The sequence below is a fragment of the Aedes albopictus genome, chromosome 3, assembly GCF_035046485.1.
Source record: "Aedes albopictus strain Foshan chromosome 3, AalbF5, whole genome shotgun sequence".
Taxonomy (NCBI): domain Eukaryota; kingdom Metazoa; phylum Arthropoda; class Insecta; order Diptera; family Culicidae; genus Aedes; species Aedes albopictus.
The window spans coordinates 40171418-40188568 of record NC_085138.1 but is presented as its reverse complement, the minus strand read 5'-3'; the positions used below and the strand labels follow the sequence as shown (position 1 = coordinate 40188568).

Sequence of the window (17151 nt, the reverse complement as noted above, 5' to 3'; positions counted from 1 at the left end):
ATTGATACTTAATACAACGTTAGAAAATGTAATATTTTTTCACGGCGAATTAAGTTATACCGGGTTGAAATTTTCACCCATATAGAGGGAAATAAGTCAAATTTACAATACCACACAAAAATTACTAAATGTGTTCTTCCTTCAATCTAAATATGCTCTAATATATCTGAATAGAGATAACTTAACAACAGAAGTGGAAAATCTTTGGATATCAACACTAAAACTTATTGACATTGACGTAAAAAAATTACATTTTTTCGAGAAAAATCCAAAAAGTGTCAATCCATGATAACTTTTTTTAGCGTTTAAAAAGTACCTATGTTTTAATAGTTTGCGGAGCATTTACATAGTGTTAGTATACGTTCAAAATTTCATTCAATTCGGTTCACTGGTTTCCGAGATATGACAGCTTAAAAATGAGTTGTTTAAAAATTAGTGTTTTACCCGAACGGTTCTAACTTTGCGAAATATTGATCAATCGAGTCCAAATTTGTACCAATGATGCACATATAATAGGTTGACAAACAGTCAAAATTTGAGATTTTTTGATGCACTCAATGACAAGTTATAGCATGTTGAACTTTTTTGTTGGAGAAAAAAAAGTTGCATATCCCAAACATTTTGGCCACCCCCTGTATATACCTGCTACAACCACTGTAATAAGAACACATTATTTTAGTTCTAATCTTCGGCGAATGTAGTGAAACGTTCATTCTTTACGTCATGAAAAATTATACCCCCCCCCCCCCCCCATCCTCCTCTCCTTAAATATGTTCCAACTTATGAGTTTTTGCATGGATCGTCAAACTTCGATAAAACCTCTCACCCCTCTACCCGAAACGTAACGTAATTTATCGGCAACCCCAAACAAGCTGAAAACATAGGAAGCCTTAAATGCGCGGCATCGCCGGTTGGACTTCTTCCTCTGTTATGTCCTCAACTGCAATGTAGGCGACACTCTGGACCGTTCTTGTACGGATTCCGGCGATTCCGAATACCCTTACATGAACCTCCCCTCGCGCAATCATCATGCCGGGAATTGGAGCTACCTATTCGTTTCATAACGACTGAATGGCGGAGAATCTCGCTGTTGTGGAATAGGCACATTTCACAAACAAGCAAAACGACAACCTATGTGAATAGTTTATATTTACGCTCTCTGGAGGCAAATGAATACCAAGCTGCACTGTGGCAATAATGAGCTTATGCAATTGTTTAACGAGCATCCAGAAAGGTTGAAGCCATCAGAGACAAATCTTTCTGTGCACGTAAGCTGAGCTATTTTCTGAATTCCTTGGAAACGTACAGAATAGTAAAGAAGCTAGTTTTGTTAAAACCTATTTTTGTCTACAAAAGAATATTTACAACAATGCGAGAGCAAATGCCAACAACCAGCACTTTGCGGTTATATAAATCTCTTTGAAATTCCGAATGATATCCATTAAAATGTTCATAAGCCTGGGACACGATTATATAAGGAAAATATAAAAATGGAAGAATTCCAGATTTTGTAGGAAATCACAAATTCACACCTAGCTGAGAAGCTGTCTCTATCTATGTTGAAAGGGTACGCCAAGAATAAGAAGATATTCTGTGTTACTTAGACATGTTATAACTGATTGTCAAATCATCTGAAAACGAAAAATATCTCTGTTAAACTTACTTTTAAAATGTATGATACCTTAGGTGTTTGAGTCATAGGTCTAGCTATTCAAAACCATTAACGTAAAAATCCCCTTCTATACAGAATATTCCAGAAGAAGCTCTCAGAATAACAGTACCTGTAAATCATTAAGCTGGATGCAGTCTTTGTGCTCTTTGTCCCACTTAGGAAGTTACACCAAAAAGAAGAAGAAACACTTCTCAGTTGAAGGCAGGTGAGATTCTAAAGGCAACGGAAAATCGACAAAAGCTGAAATAGAACCAACAGAAAAGTGTCATACCAACTTCCAAACTTTATGAAAAAAAAAGCTGTAAACCAGGCACAACACGTTGAAAAGCCATGTGGTTACAACAAGTACCGAAGCATAGAAAGCACACTATATTGTGAAGCTAGTACCTAGGAGCCCCCAGCCACCTAGCTGTATGTTACACTTGGTAGGTACATCATAGCAGCCTATGAAGCTATGAACCGGCTCTCTCAGATCACTTTGACTGCCACGTGCCCGGGCTCGGAAAGACACGCGGTCTCGGTGGCTGTGGTTGTTCTACTCACAGCACAGCATAGGTATCTCTCTTCCTCTATAGGTACGGTGAACAGTTTTACATTTTACTTGACACACTGTGTAAAGGGTTTACAAAAGATACATAAAAGCCTTTCCTTGTACAGTGCGCAGTCATATGAAATGAATCATGCTAGTTAGTAGTAGGGGAAGTAAAGTCGACAATTGAACATGCAGTAAGATAAGGACATTTTGTGCATTTCAAATTGATCTTTGAGACAAAGTTCTATTGACTCCCACTTGGACAGAGGATAGACGAATATTCTAAAATCCAACCGTAAATACAACAGGCAAATTCTTCTCAGAGTTTCACCATGAAATTCTTACGTAAGCCGTTTTTGCCGCAATTTTAGCAATGCCCTACTCTCCCTCAGAAACGATTTAGATATACCATTCAATAGCATCTCCTAGAAGTAGCTAATAAGGCAATTGCGAAACGGTTTGTATCGGAAAATACGTTACGGGTTGTTTCCTAGTAAAATCAAATGGGTTTCTTGAGGACACTAAATACAGCCAGCAAGTACCCTATTATGAAAACATCAACCGCCTTAATCATTAAACTAATCATAATCATCAAAACAACCGATCGTAGCTTTTTACGAATGAGTAACTCTCTCTAAGATCAGCACAGTATTTATACCTTACCTTTAAATGTGTTAGCTGTTGATTTTCTGAAAATCTACACCAAAAAAAAAACGCATTTCGTTGTTCAAATTGTTTGACCCGTAAGTTACAGCAACTACCGTTTCTGCGGACTCCTCGATTTTGGGCAATTGCTGACTCATTCAAACTGTTCAAATTCAAAAGTTTCTCCATTCAAAAAACCTTCAAAAGTTTAATGTTGTTGAAAAGTGGAAAGATAGAGCTGCTATTTACAGTTATAAACATTGGGGTTGGCCATATTGAAATCTGCCACCATCTTGATTTTTTTTTTCACAATGTTCGCAACCACCGATCATCCTATTTTTCGCACCTTTCGAAAGCTGGGACATTTTTGCACAACATATCATATAGAGATGTTTTTTCTCCTGTTAAATTTTACCTGCAGTTTTGTGAATCATGTCACTTTTGCAAACTGCCTGGCGCCAGCTGTTTATATACGGTAAATATTCTGCACGCTGATATAAACTGATTGGCACTTGGATTCGCACTACTGTTCAGAACATTCGATATCAATTGAATATCAGTTGGGAAAGAACATCCAAATTACCTTAAATATTCTGATTCTGATTTCCAACGAAACTAAGGCAAAATATTTGATGTAACTAAAGTGGTTTTTGAACACCGACATTTTTTGTGAAAAAAAAATAAACTGGTGGAGTGTTAAGGAATGAAATTTCTCATGTAACTTTTCAATTTGCATCGTGAAATTTTGAGGCGATCGATCCATTGTATAACAATAACTATTCTGAATGACGTATTATGGATTTCATTTTGGGTCATAAGCATCCCAACAGTTGCTATGGATGATAAATTCAACTAATACAATACAGATCTTTAGAAACAAGTGTTAGATTGATACACATAATTAGAAAATGGTCAAATGTTAATACTCAATCCCGCAGTATTCCCCTCTTCGCAGAAGTTTGCGTTCTTAAGGTGTTTTGTTATGTGTTAACGAAGGCGTATTCGTCAAAATAAATTTCTCATCTGTTTTCTTATTTAAATATTATCAAAGATTGGCGTTAAAATGTGACATCCAAAGCTTTTTTAAAATGTGGAACATGCTCACTTGTTCCAAATATAGGGTGTCCCAGGAAGTATGGGCACAACTTCGTATAGCAAAAATACAATCTTTTTCTTAATAAACAACATTTTTTATATTTTTGTATTTTTATTCAAGGTATTTTAATTGATACCTGTAAAGAGTATATACATTAAAAATGGTTTTTGATTATAATGAAAAAAACATCTTTCAAAACTTCTGCACAAACCACTTTTTTACGGTTTTGCCAAATATCCTAATTTGAAACATTTTTTTCAATTTTTTTTTCACATGATACATTTGAAAACATGTTTCCTCAGATGGTTGATGGAGATTTTCTTTAAATATTTTTTGCCTGTGCGTACGGATGTTTCAGAATTTTGAGAAAACTGGAAAATTCACCTTTTCTATTTCTGGATAAAACATGCCCACAGACATTCGTGTTTTTAAACATGTTTTAACGAGAATAAAAATAATTCAATCTACACCTTATAGAGCTGGAGCATTTATATTACTTATAGTGAAATTAAAATGTAATTTTCTGCTTGTTGTGATATACATTCAGAAGCTTGTTTTCATCTATTAAAAACGGGTTTTCAAAAATACCGATTTTGGTGTTTAAATTCATTTTTCAGGTTCAAAAGTATATGTTTTCAATTCAAACTAACTAAGGATTGTATAATAGATACGCATATGGAAACACACGGATTTTTTTTTTTTTTTTTTTATCGAGCTTAGTTTTATGCGTAGGAAACAATTTGTTAAGCGATGTTATTGAAAACTATAGCAATTTGTGCAGAAGTTTTACAAGGTCTTTTAGGGAATGTTCTGCCGCTTTCAAACGAAGTGTTAAATGCAAATTTTAATGATTGGCATTTGATGTTAATATATTAAGAGGAAACAAACCATCATCCTTTACCGGACAATCAAAAGTATTTTTTTCGCTGAAATCATAACCAATCTCAATGAAAATTTATCACTGTACTCTACTCAGCATCTGGATAACAGTGAAATAATTTTCATTGGCGGTTTTTGGATTTCTAGCAAGAAAACTGCTTTTGAATAATTGATGATTGGTGATGACTGAATGATGGTTATTTGAGCTTTAAGGCAGGATATGTGTGAAAATAAAGTTTGTTTATGCATCCATTCCCAAATGGCAGAGCTGCAAAGTTGTGCCCATACTTTCTGGGACACCCTGTATTATGCAAACCAGACTGTCACTAACTGGTGCAAAAGCAAGTATTGATGAAGAAGACGCATGGTATTTGGTAAATCATTCAAAAACTTCCTTTTTTAACGAAAAACACAAACATAAAGGTAATATAAATGGCATGCCACAACGACAAAAAAGATATATCAAACTTCTTGTATGAATTATTTGCTCATCAAACATTGCTGCTAAAACATCTATCTTAAAATACGACCTATCAGCGATGCTCAAGAGTAGAAATATCAGCATTGAATACACAGTTTACACTCCGGGCCATCTAATGATGCTTGCATATAAAACATTTCAATATTAATGAGTTTTTAAGTGAATATGAAATTGTCAATACACATTGACAAACTTGCAAGCTAAACCTGTTGGTCATTGTTGGTCAGTCTAAACCAGCGTTCCTGAAACTATGGGTCGCGACCCACTGGTGGGTCGCGGGCTGTACTTTGGTGGGTCGCGAAAGTTTGAGCGATACTGTAATAAATGTCTTACTAAACTTTTGTTTTACTGTAAAAAAATAGAAATCTAAGAGAGCATAGATTAACTGGCAGAAATATTTCCAGAGACTAGATTTCTCCTTAGTTCAATTGGATTTTTCTATTATGAGTCTTGGTACGGAGAATATAGAACATTGAGCCAAGAAAAACAGTTGTCACACTCTGCTCACTTCGGGTTTGACAGTTGAGTACTAGATGTTGCTTGCAATTTTTATTTACGGATAGATAAAGAGATATACCAAGCAAAATACATGCCTTCAATTGGAATGTAAATTTTAAAGGTCTTCAAAAGCACGAAATTGCCACAATGTTTGTATAAACCAAAAGAAATAAATGAATTTTCAAAAATGCCTTATGTTATATGCTGGTGGGTCGACAAATTCTATTACAATCTAAAGTGGGTCGCAAGCTGAAAAAGTTTGAGAACCCCTGGTCTAAACTGTTCAATTTGGTTACTCTATATAGTAACTATGAATAATGTGTTTGTTAAACATTTTTTTTAAGACGCGGACACGTTCAATGCTTCCAATGAGCTTTTCGCTCTTTTAAGGAAGCACGACACTAGACAACGGACTAGCATGCAACGCCCAGTGGCACAGCCGAAAACTTTTCCTGACAGCTGCGGCGGGAATCGAACCCACGCTCCTCAGCACGATGCGATCAAGAGCTTGGTGACCCTAGCCGCACGACCTCGGAGCCGCACAAACATTGAAGCCACTCAGGTACAATTAACGGTATTTTTTTCAGATTTCGAGGCTGTAACAAAAAATACTCTTTGAAATATATGAACTCTTACATATCTGCCCTTAAGTTCCATATTTTCATATTTTCGAAAAATCCGCACATTTTGTTAAATAGCTTTAATTTCTTCCAAAAATCGTCAAATTTTATAATCTATATGCATAGCAGGCAGCGAGACAATGATCGAAATGCTTTTCCTAAAAGTTTGAAGAAGAAGAACCCATGAATTGATGGGTTTGGGGACAAAACGTCGAATGCCAAAAGGTCGAAAAGGACAAAACGTCAAAAACGAGTAATATAAGCAAATCGTGAGTTTTTTATTCTTTTTAAGGAAACCCATTCTTTCACTTGTATCTGCCAATTAGTTCAGAGGGAAGCCTTCCTGAGACTCCCTGAAACAACACCCTCTAGGGTCGGCATGTTTCTTGACCAGTTCTTCGTGGAAATATTTGTATTGTCGTATATAAAAAACTCACGTCACGTTATTGCCCGTTGTGAAGATTCATAGATTCCAACGCAAATAAATGATTAGGCTCATTTTCAGCGTAGGTGCGTTATAAATGTTTGTTTACAATGCAAAACTATCACCAAATGTGTACCTAATAACACAGCGTAGAATATTCACCAGGACGCGGTCTGATTTTGTATCTGAAGGCCCACGCAAGAAAAATCCACGCAACAAATTTTCGCGCAGGAGTCTAAACAGGTGGAATCTCCGCAATAAATGCAACACTTTCCCACATTCTTAATCGCTACTCTAACCTGTCTTTATCCTTTCCTTACTTCTTCGGGGCCCCTTCTACTGGCACCCAGTGTTGCATTATTAAACTAAATGCCAAAAATGAACTCAGCTTGGATGTGTCATCAAATCCCATGTGCGTCCTGGCCAAGGCCCTGCCCTAGGACTTTGTGACGCATCTGCATACATGCGTTGTTGCGCGAAAATATGCGCCACAATGAAGTGGGACATTGTGGAATCGGGCATTAAATTTGCACCGAAATCCGGATTTTTCGCAATTCACGGTGACCGAACCGCTTCCCCCTCTCGATAGAGGGTGAGATTTTTGAATCGAATCAGCCCAAGGTTGCTAGAATTGGTGTAAAAATGGTAGAAATTGGTAGAAACATGACCATTTCAGTTTACCAGGTACCAGGGTACCATGTTGCGGGTGCAGTTCTTGCTATTCTTTATTACACCAACGAACCTAACCTCAAAATGACTGACAATAATAATATTCTCAGGTCATTTCGACAGATGTAACATGAGCATGAAAAGGACGGCAACAAGATCGATAAAGTAGAATATATGCTTCGTCTTTTTCATGCATGTGTCTGGTCTGTCAAAATGACCTGAGAAGTGTGCTTTTCTGGTGTAATAGAGAATTTGTTCATTGTTATTTTGAACTGATCTGTTTGATCGCAGCGTGCCGTATTTGAACAAATTGATCGCGTTCAAATGAACACTGCGAGTGGGCGAGTGGCACACTGTGAGTGGCACCTTCTACAAATTTTCAGCATTACGTCACAACTTCCTTCAGCGTGGGTACGATATGGCGGCATGGCGGTCGTCGGCTGGATCTGTGGCACCTTTTTGGTGGCGATTGCGATCTTTGGGCGGATTGTTCAAGGGCGTCTGGTTTGGTTTACGGCACGACTTGCTGATACTTTCCATTCCGACGTAAAGGGTGGGAGGGAATGCTTTCCTCATTCAGAACCGAATTTCTGTCTATAACAGGGGTTCCCAACCTTTTTGAGGTGGCGACCCCCTTTAAAATTTGTCAAAGCATCTGGGGCCCAATTATTTTTTTTTAGAAAATATATGAATTGAATAAACGAAGCCGAGTTATTTGGGTACAGTGGCGTAGCCAGAAATTTTCTGTGGCAGGGGTTTTCTACGATCAATGATACTTTTTTTATTTGGCACTCACATTTCGTAAACAATGACGTACATGTCAAGATGAGCATTCAATTTAAGCCGTGGCTTTAAAAATAGCGGCGCAGCCGAAATTTTTTTTCTTCTGATAGCGCTTTACACTGAAAATTTGTTCCTCAAATTGAGGTTCTTGGGGTTTTTTGGTAACATCGCGGCCCCCCTGGACTGGCTTCACGGCCCCCTAGGGGGCCGCGGACCACCGGTTGGGAACCCGTGGTCTATAATAACGGGGTTTTGCCTACACGGTAAAAATTCTGCACGCTCGATGTAAGGGAAAAATCCTTTAACTATTCAATGCCCTAATCAACACACAGATCGAAAAAAGAGTGTAAAATTCTGTGACATATGATGCACATGATTGGAGCGTGGGATAAAACAGAAGTTTACATGACATATCATGTAGAAGTCATAAAATTTCATGTAAACTTCCATTATATGTCATGTAATTCAGCAGGACTCTGAGTATTTACATGACATATAACACAAATTTACATGATATATCATGTAAACCATCATAACACTAAGTTTACATGACCAAAATTAAGTTTACATGACGTGTAAATATCATTATTTTTATCTGTGCATGATCAGAAATGCTATTCCTTTGATATCGCAATGCTGTCAGTGTTGATTTGAGGACCAAAACAAACCTACCGGAGAAATCAACTGAAAATCCCTTCGATTTGCACTACTGTAAAAAGCAATACGATCCAAAGTGAAAAGCTGTTGATTTGGTGATGACTGTTTTGGGCATGAGAGTAAATATAGATGACAGGTGGTAGAAAGTGCTTCGCTTTGATTCACACCTCTCCAACAGATGTGAAGTAGTGTAGTGGTAAAACAGTTGATCGTGACTCTGAAGGACCTGGTATCGAATCTGGCTGCGGCTGAACACATTTTTTTTAATTCTAGTTTTGAAATCAAAACATTTTCAACAACGAATTGATGTGAAGTTCCATTAAAATTGAAGAGACATTGGATGTTCTTTTCCAAATGATATGTAATTGATAACAAACTGATTGAACAGTAGTGCGAATTCAAGTGTCAATCAGTTCATATCACAGTGCAGATTTTTTACCGTGTAAAATAGTCTTCCTTCTCGGCAATTCATGCAGTATTCACAAGATATAGTACTAGTACAACAATGCTAAGTATCCACTAGGGTAGGTCATCGGAATCGTTTTCTCAGATCAAGGCTTTTTTGCTGCCATTTCGGATCCTGAGTAACTGTGCAAAATTTGAACACGATCCGTTGCGTCTACACTTTGCGCATTGCAATTGAAATTTGTATGGGATTTTCTATGGAAAACATACTTTTTCGCATTTTTCCCATAAGTTGAAAAAATTGGTCTGAAAATATTTAACCTACATATAATGTTTAAGTGTAGCCTAGAATGTCCTGAAAAACTTTGTCGAAGATTGCAAAGTGATCTGATGCTTGTAAACAAAATTATATTCGCCAAACCGCATGTATGTGTTTTAACTTTAACATGTAAAGGAATAACAATAACAACAAAATCACGCTTTTTCAGCCGGTAAAATCAGCACTATAACTTTTTTTCATAAGCATCAGATCTCTTCGTCGTCTTCGACAAAGTTTTTCAGCACATCTAAGGCTATGATTTCACATCATCGGTTGTATGGTTTTAGAAATATTTTAATCTCTTATGAGTGATCAGGACCATCAAACATTCGATGTTGGGGCTTGGACGAAGGAAGCTCCCCGAAAATGAGAAAAATGTAAAAAAGTACGTTTTCCCATTTAAAATCCCATACAAACTTCAAATGCGATGCGTAAAACGTAGACATAACCGATCACGCTCAAATTTTGTACAGTTATTTTGGACCTCAAATGGGACTTAAAAACAGAGCGTTAATGAATAATCATAAATTTAATCATGATTAATGATTAATGATTAAGATTAATCAAAATCATTAATCATAATCACAAAAAAAATCTCATTCAATCATTAATCATTAATCTTAATCACACTGTTTTTGCAATCTAATCATTAATCAGTAATCATAATCATAAGAAAAAATATTAATCAATCATTAATCAGTCATCATCAAAAATGATTCATCATATAAAATATATGATCCAATTTAAATTGGTTCAAATGCTGTTCTAAATAATATAATTTATGATTATTTTTTCAAAAATCTCCCGGACAGAGTTACCTTTTACTTTTGAAACTTCAAAAACATGTTAAACAATAAATATATTTTAATCATTTCCATTTTTTCGTGATTGATTAATCATGATTAATCATGATTTTTAATCAATGAGCCATGAGGTCGAAAAATTTGTTCGTTCCTTAACACCCCATTTTACGGTACCTGAAAGAATGCCGGAAGGAATCATATGAGAAATCTTCAAATATATCCCGGGAGGACTCAATGCATCAATCCCGGAAGGAATTCCTGAAAGAAATTAATAGAAGGAATCAATAAAGGAAACCCGGGAGATATCCCTGAAGGGAACCCGTCAGAATTCTATAAAAGATACCCTTAAAAATGTGCGAGTAATCTCTGGAAGAGTTTTAATACGAATCCTTTTTGAAAATCCTGGAGGAAACTCTAAAATAATCCCGGGAGAGAGTTCAGAAAGAAACCTGAAGGAATCCCTTAATAAATCTCTGAAGGACTCCCAAAGAAAAATATTGAAGAGATCCAGGGAGAAATTCCGGAAGGTATCCCTGAAGAAATCCCAGAAGACGTCTCTAAAGAGATCGCAGGAAAAAAGAAACCCAGAGAGAATGCCTGATGGAATTATGAAAAAAATCAGAGGAGTAATCCCGAAGTAATGCTGGAATAAATTCGGATGGAAAATGGAATCGTTTCAATACTCAATATTGCATCACCCAAAATAAGGAGGAAAAATGGAGTAAACCTAGATTGTGAGTACGAGTTGCATTTTCAAAGAGAATTAGGGGGGTCATAAGTGATTTGTGCCTCAAAGACCTGAAATAATCACATTTTAGGGTGATGTTAAACTTTTTAGGGTGCTGTAATATTCAGTATGAGTGTTGCAATATGGGATTCCATATTTATGGCGGGTAGTGTAAAAGAAAAAGATATCACGGGAAAAAAATCTAAAAGAATCACTGAAAGGATTGAGGTGGAATCACCATTCAGGTTATCACGTCCAATTGTAAGGGTGGCCCTTTTGAAGATGTACACTGAAAATAATCGACACGCCTCATCCATGTTCTTTTACACGTTAATGTATCGTTCAAATCAGCACGGTATATTAACGTGTAATTCCTTTGAATCAGATGTTGAATAGTTGAAGTTTTAAACCACTATCTTTTACACATGATTTTATCGTGTTTGAAAGTATGTTTATGTATCGATAATGGAAATGGTTCGCCTATAATGTAATGTACATCACCAAACTCGCCCGCGTTAAGTATGTCCTAGCATACTTTATTTTTGGTGAACAGGGACTCGCAGCTGGGTGCCTGGTACTGATATTCTAAGAATTTTGACATTTATGATGCCAAACTAACGTGTTTTACACATGATTTCGAAAAGTAGATTTATGACTGGTTTGACACGTTAAATTCAAATGTTTCCCAAGTGGTGAAAATTCATGTTTGAAACATGTGGCTCGAACGTGTAGAATATTTTCAGTGTATAGGTACGTTTTGGGAGAAAACAAATGCACATCACTTCGCGTTGTTCAAAATTATAGTGAATTCTAGGTAAATTTTCATACATCGCCTCGGAAAAAATAAAATAGAGTTGATTTGATTGATTGACTTGTCATTATTAAAGAGACTTTCAGCCCTTGGCTGGTTCGTCCCTATCTTATAAATTAGAGTGTTAAACTGGTAGAAAACAAACCAACTTTTACACGACGATTCACGGTGTCAAAATTGTGATTATTATCGAACTTTCATGTATCTCGGATTTTTCTTCATAGAATGTTAGAATTACGGCTATCATGTATCAATGCAAAATTTGAAAATATTCTATCGGGGAAAATTTGAGTAAGTTGAGTTTTTGGCTATTTTTCCATATAAAAATCGATAATTACTATTTTAGCCCAAAAAACGTCCCATACAAAATGTATGGAAAAATTTTCGCCGATGAAATATTTTCTAGTTTTCCGATTATGAATATTTAGCACAAATACTAAGGAATCTCAGAAGGAATTGTGCAAGAAATCTCTTAAGGAATACCGGGAAGAATTTTTCAATCTCGGGAGAAATTTCATAAGGAAACCTGGAAAAATATGAAGAAATCCAGGAAAGAGTTCCTAAAGAAAGCCCGGTGGAATCAATGAAAGAATTCCGGAATAAGTTGCTATCGTAATTGCAGGAAGGATTCCTGGAAGAAATTTCAGGAGAAATCCCGAGAAGGAGCAATAAATAAATCCGGGGGAAATCTCGAAAAAAACGAGGGAAATCCAGAAAAGAACCTCGGGAGAAATCAATGAAGAAATCCTTGACGCTAACTCGGGAGAAAATTCTCAAGAATCCTAAAAGAAATTTTTGAAGGAATCCCTCAAAATATCCAGAAGCATTTCCTAAATGATTCTCGGGAGGAATACCTGAAAAAAAAATGCAGGAGGGAGTACCGGGAAATCACAGGAGAAATCAATAACGGAAAGTCGAAAAGAATTCCGGGATAAACGTCTTAAGAAATCCCCGGAAGTGTCCTTGAAATAATCCCTATATGAATATTAAGGAATTCCTAAAAGAAACTCGCTAAAAATATATGCTGAAATCACGGGAGGTATCATTGAAGCAAATCTGGGATTACTAAAGGAAACCTGAAAAAAATCCTTCAAGGAATCTCGGGAGAAAATCCAGGAAGAATTCTGGAGAAATCTCAGAAGGAAACCCAGAAGAAATCAATGAAGAAACCCCGGTAGGAATCTTTGATGGAATGCTGGAAAATATTCCTAAAAGAATCCTAGGAGGAATCAATGAAAAATTTAGAGAAGAAATCTCAGATTTTCAGATAAATCCCTGCAAAAATCGTTGACAGAATGCTGTAGGAATTCCTGAATAAAACGCAGCATTCCCAAGACGAATTTCGGGAGGCATAACTGCAGCAATCCCGGCAGGAATCCCTGAGAGAATCCTGAAGAAATCCCTGAAAGAATTTCGGGAGAAAATTTTAGAAGAACACTTGAACGGATCCCACGAATAATCCTGAGATGAAACACCGGGACGAATTCTAGAAGAAATCCTGGGATGAATTCTAACAGGATTCTCTGAAAATTTTACAATATAAACCAGTGTTCCCTAAATTATGGGTCGCGACCCACTGATGGGTCACGGGCTGATTTGAAGGGGGTCCAAAGGCTTTGGCGATATTGTAATAAATTTCTTAACGATATAGATTTTCTAATTTACAAATACTCCCCGGTAAGAACCGGAGCAAGTGGAGGCCATTCTCTCAGCAACTTTCTGGTGCAGCTAGAGTCTGAAGGGTAGTGATGCCCTTGCCTTCAGCAGGTCAGATCGTGTTGTACGCAAGCATCAGTTCTTAATGCTTGCAAAACTGCTTTGCGCGGGCGTTGACTCTGCCTGCCTTCTGAGGACAAAGGGAGGACCACTCGGGAAACTGGCTAAGCGCCAACATGCTCCCTTGGTGGACTCTCCAAAGCGAGTCATCGATGTTCGTTGCGGCAGGCTACGCAGCTAACCTTGAGGGTGCGATGTGCACTAGCCCCTTTCTGAAGCAATACCTTCTTGGCGGTTCCGCGGAGACGTAGGGTTTGACGACCATGGGAATGTGTTTAGTGGGTCAAGGAGAGAGTAGTCTTGGCTTTTACTTTTGTTGTAGAAGACGATTCTTAACACCACACTACCCGTACCTTCCAAATCGGGTGTCTATTGAGCAGATTTTCCCCCCATGGTTCAGAAGAAGAAAAAATACTTCCTTGGAGAATCGGCAGAGTTATATCTAGAATTTCGGTTTCTTCTTAATTATATTCAACATTTCGTATTATAAGTCTTAGTCCGGAGTATATTTTCTCTGCTATCTGTTTTGAGATTTTCGATTTTTACTTGTGTTCTGGAAAAAATAAGTTGAAGTTGTTGGTAGCAGTTTGCATTTTCAGTTAGGTTTGAACACCAAGTTCAGCAGTTAAAATATCAAACATGGGTAGAATTTGATTAATGCCGATAATCAGAACTTTTGCGAAAATCAGAATAACTGAAAAGTGATTTCATCAAAAATAGAAATAAAGTAAGCGTGTATGATTTCATAATTATCCATTGCAGTACTAAAATTCTAAAAACTCTGCTACATGTTTACCAACTCGCAGCAAATATTTATAGTATTTTCAACCATATCTTTAATTTTAAAATAGATTTTTCTACAGAAGCATGAATTTGCAACTTTATCTTCAAAGACTTTGTTTTTTTTTCTAGAATGTGTGAGAGAATACATAAAACCTGTTCTGTAGTGTTTCATAGACCGAGACTGGTAAAATATATTAGAAACTTGAAAACTAACCTCAAATTCTTTAGACTGAGAGTTTACTGAAACTTAATTTTATTTAGAATTTTTCAAAAAACGAAAAGAGTGCACTAGCATTAAAAAAAACTTTAAAAAAAGTTTGAATTTTATTAAAACCAATAAAAGTTATACCGTCTACCCCCGTTGGTTTGACCGCATCTAATTTGAACACTTTTCAATTTGACCCCCTCTAATTTGCACATCGTTCAAACCAAAAATGGTTCAAACGTCATTCTGCACATGGGACGGGGTGAAACGGAACGCAGAATCAAAACAAAACAGCAAAAAGGGTTACCATCAGTATGTTTTTCGATGCCCACAGGATAACTAGAATTTCAAATTAAAAAGTGAACCCCGTTGGTTTGCATGAGGTGTCGTTCAAACCCACGGGGGTAGACGGTAAAACGTATTCATTCAAGCAATCAGCCTAATAGTCCAAAAAATCACGTATTTTATGAAAATACGTGCTGATGGGTAGTCAAATTCTATAAAAATCAAAAGTTGGTCGAAGCTCAAAAAGTTTAAGAGCCCCTGATATAAACAATGGAGAATTATCGAGAGGAAATACTGGGTATTTTCATAAATAAATCGGCGCAAGAGGCCTTGTTTGTAGACCTTGATATACGTGATAATGCTGATGAGAATAAGGGTGGCCATCAAGAAAATTCATGAGCGATTCTTTTAGCTTGGATGGCTCACGAAAAACCGGATTCATGGCAGAATTTTTTCATACATCATGGATTACTATTCGAATTCTGCAGGATTTCCACTGGATATTTACCGACGAATATTGAAACAAGTCCTTTCGACACTTTGAACAATGTTATATATTTTTTTATGCAATTCAGTATCATAATTTATATTTTATATAACTCATTTTGGTATCATAATAGCCATTTTTTCCGAACTGATTCATTATGCAACTGAAATGAGTGGCATTATGAAAAATAGTTGTATAATGTTCATAATGCAACTCATTTGAGTTACATTATGAACATTATGCAACTGAAATGGGTTGCATTATGAAAAATTCATTGCATAAAATTTTGTATGAAACTCGTTGCAAAACTCGATTTTTTCAGCACTCTTCGTATTTATCCAACTTGGCAAGCCTCGTTGGATAAATGTACGACTCGTGCTGAAAAAATCAACTTTTTGCAACTCGTTACATAAATAACTATTTTGTAATCATACCGCAGTCCGTGTCTAGTTGTTCGTGCCGCGTGTTGCCATTTCAAGCATTTGAAAGGGAAAAAAGTAGATTTTGCTGAATTCGGCCACACAATGTCAGTCAATGGTAGAGACCGGTGGACACAAAGATAGATATTTCTTGGTGAGTTTGTTCCATATTGTTTGAAAAATAACCACCTTTGGACATTGACGACGGTAAGGTACTCCGAATATCTAAAATGTTACGGTCATCTATGATTATGTTCTCCCATGCTCATGTTCATGCATAAAGAATAATAATAGATATCTGAAGATACACAATATTTCAACTATTACCTCATAACTGGCTATTACGACATCGAAATTATTCACTTGTTATACAACACCAATAGCAATATTCATATCCGCCACAAACGGTCCATTGGAACTGTCTAGTTCATCACTTGTAGGAATAATTACCACACATCACTACACATGGGATTTATTCTGTATATTCAGCTCGTCCAAGTACAAAACAACACTGTCACAGACAAACAGCTTTAGATATTTTTTGCAATTCAAATTTAGTCAAATTTTGCACCAACTTACGCAATCTTGGTCGTCGTTCCTCAATAGATATGCATATCATTTATTATGGTAACACGTTTTTACACTACTTTTAGTTGTTGAAAATCTTCATTTCAAATCCAAAGTACAGATAGGCACAACCCAACATCAACTAACTGTTCAAACTTTCCACTTTCAATTCCTTTAGGTACTGTCCACAAACTGCCAAGCAATCACCTTTCACATCCGAACCGGCTCAGATTCTAACTGATACTGGGCTGTGCCAGCCTGCCAGGCCAGCGCCTTTGGTTGGGTGGTGGAACTTAGTAATCCTACATTATAGAGATCTGCGGAGGCGGCCATTGTGAGCCAATCGTGCAGAGAGAACTGTCAAAGTGTAAGCCAAATGAACATGCTTATCGTTCGTAGAAAGGCGTCGTTTGAACGGTATTGCAATCGGAACTAAATAAATTAAAATTATTTATTTTTAATATCGAGAAATTGGCGGCATATGTAAGTTTAGTAAAAAGATAAAAATTTATTAATTCTGCTCATGCTTATGACGACACTTTTGTTGCTGCCCTTGTCGAAAAAACTTCCATTGCTACTTCTTGTTTCACTTCTACCGATATGGTTAG

The 17151-nt window shown here is 36.6% G+C and overlaps 1 protein-coding gene across 2 annotated transcripts in view; it reads right to left on the bottom strand.

The window, feature by feature from the left end:
- Positions 1-16710, bottom strand: part of LOC109429491 (cryptochrome-1) — a 49617-nt gene extending 32907 nt beyond the window's left edge. For both annotated transcript variants that reach the window (XM_029868540.2, XM_029868549.2), the window contains exon 1: positions 16304-16710. The gene's annotated coding sequence lies outside the window, so the exon portion shown is untranslated. The remainder of the gene's footprint in view (positions 1-16303) is intronic.
- Between the last annotated feature and the right edge of the window lie 441 nt (positions 16711-17151).